This window comes from Podarcis gaigeae (genome assembly GCF_964106915.1).
Source record: "Podarcis gaigeae genome assembly, chromosome: 5".
Classification (NCBI taxonomy): Eukaryota; Metazoa; Chordata; class Lepidosauria; order Squamata; family Lacertidae; genus Podarcis; species Podarcis gaigeae.
Window position 1 is genome coordinate 17,477,031 of NC_139681.1, and position 3,916 is coordinate 17,480,946.

Below are 3,916 nucleotides of genomic sequence, written 5' to 3' on the forward strand. Positions count from 1 at the left end.
CCTGACTTCTTCCTGACGTAAATAGGTACTTCATCAGCTGCCACCAGTTTTTCTCATGTTGTTGTTGTTGTTTAGTCGTTTAGTCGTGTCCGACTCTTTGTGACCCCATGGACCAGAGCACGCCAGGCACTTCTGTCTTCCACTGCCTCCCGCAGTTTGGTCAAACTCATGCTGGTAGCTTCAAGAACACCATCCAACCATCTCGTCTTCTGTCGTCCCCTTCTCCTTGTGCCCTCCATCTTTCCCAACATCAGGGTCTTTTCCAGGGAGTCTTTTCTTCTCATGAGGTGGCCAAAGTATTGGAACCTCAGCTTCAGGATCTGCCCTTCCAGTGAGCACTCAGGGCTGATTTCCTTCAGAATGGATAGGTTTGATCTTCTTGCAGTCCATGGGACTCTCAAGAGTGTCCTCCAGCACCATAATTCAAAAACATCAATTATTTGGCGATCAGCCTTCTTTATGGTCCAGCTCTCACTTCCATACATCACTACTGAGAAAACCATAGCTTTAACTATACGGACCTTTGTTGGCAAGGTGATGGCATGTTTTAGTACACTGAAATGAATGTAAGTTACTTTTTAAGATGCTGTCTAGGTTTTTCTCATAGCTCATTACTTACCAGTTGTATACATGGCGGAGAGCATGCCACAGCTTACCTTAGGAGCCTCTGTCAAATCCAAACCAAATAGTTCTTTCTTCTTAATAACATTTCAAAGCCATCTTCCTCAGCTTGTGCGTGTACAAGCTGACTTCACAATAGCAGGACACATTGCTTCAAATAGATTTGTGAACCCTATGATGACACGAAGCTCATTTTCTTTCCTGTATTAAAATACTGCCCCTATCCTTGCAATGTGGTGTCATGTTGAGTTGTCTGGCATACTCACAGTGACTTTATCAGGGAGGAAGAGTAAAATGTGGTTTCTTTCTGTCCTGCTGAGCTTTTTTAAAAATACACATATGCACGGACAACTAACAAAATACAGCTGTTCTGTAGTGGCTAAAGGGTTTGGCAGCTGTTTGTAGGGAAAATATGAAAACTTGCAAGAGGTCCCTTTTCTGGATATCTGGAAGTCAGGGGGATGGACAATGGCTCTCCTAAGAAAAACAGCTGGCCTTCAGAAAAGTTAAGTAGCTGAAATATAAAAGGGCCAAATGGTGGGGGAATCTTTCAACATGCCATTAAGAAGAGGCTAGGACAACCTCATATTTCTGTGTCAAACAGGGTAGGGTGTTGTACCCAGAGCCAGCCCCAGGTCATAGGTGTTCCTCAGCAAAGTGCCCTCTGGTGGTCCCCAGCTGCAAGCCATGATGCCCCTGGTGTCTTCTTTTTCTTTGGTGATCACTCATAGCCAAGTAAGGTTGTCTTTCATAAACAGTTTTAACAGTAAGTCCGTAAGTGACTGTGGAGGCCAATTCAGGATCCACATGTCCTTCCCCAGTGGGGACATAGGTTTCTCAGCGGGAGTTGATCATGGTGAGGGTTTGCCACGCGTGGCTTCTGCTTGGCTCGTTTCTCCCTTTTGTCCTGAATTTGAGCATCTTCAGAACTCATGACACCCTTGGTAAAGGCTGTTCTCCAACTGGAGCGCTCGCAGGCCAGTGTTTCCCAGTTGTCGGTCTTTATACTACATTTTTAAAGATTTGCCTTGAGAGAGTCTTTAAACCTTTTTTGTTGACCACCAGCATTACACTTTCCATTTTTAAGTTCGGAGTAGAGTAGTTGTTTTGGAAGATGATAATCAGGCATCCGCACAACATGACCAGTCCAGCGAAGTTGATGAATAATCACTGCTTTGACACTGGTGATCTTTGCTTCTTCCAGTACATTGGCATTAGTTAGCCTGTCTTCCCAAGTGATGTGATATAACATTGCTTGGGATGTAGTGGTAAATTTAAGAGGGAGACTCCATTTAAATCTTCCACAATACCCTGGAATGACACTGCATCAGGGTCATTGTGCAATGCCACAGACCCAACTGCTCATCCCAAGGCTGATAGTAGTGATGGACCCTCCAAGGGTGTTGGGTCTAAGGATGCCAGGTGCTGATGCTTGTTGTGTTAGTCCCTTTATCGGGATCACCAGATTTCTGGAGCCTCAGGTTCTGAGATTCTGTTGAAGGAACCTGGAGGTAGGAGATGATGCACGGAGACTGGAGACAGCTTGATGGAGTAGCGGTGGAGCACATGGGCACCTAGAGCAGGCAAGGGTTGGTGCGTGGCATGTCTGGGAGCAACACAGTGTGAACATGGCAGTTCAGAATGAAGGCTGCCAATCTAGTGGACCAGAGGATCAGTGCCTTGTTTAGCATGAGTCCTGTGGCACCTGACACTGCCTTAGTGTGTCAGTTTTCCCCTCATCCTAATAAATTATCCAAACCCAGAATGAACTTGCTTAAAATATACAGCAATTTCATAGTTCTCAGATTTGCTAATAATTTAGAGACCTAAAGAAAAACCCAACTCAGACAACTAAGTTCTTGCTTCAGCATACCCTAAAGAACGTTCAAGACTCTGATGCCGATTGTTTTCACAGGTGTTGGCAACATATGAATTAAATGAAGGAAGCATGGATGACTCAGTAGGCCAATGCCGTTTTTCTATCCTGTTCCAACAACTGCAAAGAAGGTATAATTTATGTTGGCTGACAAATCTTGGTAAGTAATGTTCTATTTCATTGGCAGAAAAAGAAGAATATTCCAGATGACTGCTGTGGTCAACATTTTTAGCGCTCGAACCAGGGTTTTGTTTGTGTTTTGTTTTCTTAGGGACTTCTGAGAGCTAAAGTTATAGGTACATTTAAAAAAGCCAAAAGGAATATAAGGATTTTGGATATACTGCCATATTGCACTTTCAAGGAACAATGAAGTATGTACCCTCTTATAGCCATAATAGTCCAATTCCTCATCAAAACAAGAAAATCTATATCTTTCCTTTCTCTCTCTTTTTCAGAGTAAATGCTTAATATTTCCAAATTGTCTTGTAACAAAGTTCAAATATAAATGTGAAAAAGTCACAGAGAAGCAGATTTGGAGTTGGAAAGTAGCAAATAACCAAGCATATCCAACGTCCCCAGTATTATGGATTTCCAGGTTCCTTAACTGGAGTTGTAAAAGCTTGCCTTCGTAACGGAACTTGCACATCTCTCTTCCCACGGCTAATGTTTTAACAGAAATGTAAGGAACCTCTGTTTTCCTTCTGCTGCATATCTGACTAGAGTACAGGAAGAGTTGGTGGGGGTGTACATTAACCACAATATTTTGTTTGGACTCCGATTCAGCACTTTGGAAAATAGCCTCCCTCAGCCTTTGTAAACTGTCTGATTCAGCTCAGGATTTGTCCAAGTCTGCTTCGTTTCCACTCATTCACAATTGAGAAGTGAATGAAAGACAGAAGTGAATGAAATTTGCAGACATACTAGCCCTTCCAGAGTGGATGAAGCCTGCCAAATTATAAGTAAATAGATCCAGGGGCACAGACACACACAAAATGTCCATAACTATTAAAATTTGCAGCAGAATTGGATGAGATCTTCAGGCAAGGTAGTCCCTTCCGAGGACATGGATCCTGCTAAATCTCAAAAAGGATGGTTGCAATTGCTTCCCCTCAAGGGCAGTAGACACAGTTCTGGGATCCCCTCATTCTCCATCTCCCATTCACTATTTGGAAATTTTAAAAAATGCTATACGCTTGTGGTGTTTTTTTATTTCTGCACATATGAGGTGTGGTAGTAATCTACATTATGCTGTTTAACTTTTCAGAAGGGATCAGTGTGCAATTGCTATGCAATTTTATAATTCAGATACTAACAGTACTGCACTGAAGTGTATCCTTTTGAATGAGAAGCATAGTGTGCAGTATGCAGTGATGTGCAACCGTTCAAAAATAGCTAAAATAAATAAATGCAAAATTACAT

General features: G+C 42.5%; 1 long non-coding RNA gene across 1 annotated transcript; it reads left to right on the top strand.

Annotated features, from left to right (window-relative positions):
- Positions 1-2,534: 2,534 nt before the first annotated feature.
- On the top strand, positions 2,535-3,696 carry LOC310844439. Its single transcript, XR_014564129.1, has 3 exons — positions 2,535-2,657; positions 2,769-2,868; positions 2,953-3,696. It is a non-coding gene; the product is annotated as an uncharacterized lncRNA (long non-coding RNA).
- Positions 3,697-3,916: the final 220 nt, after the last annotated feature.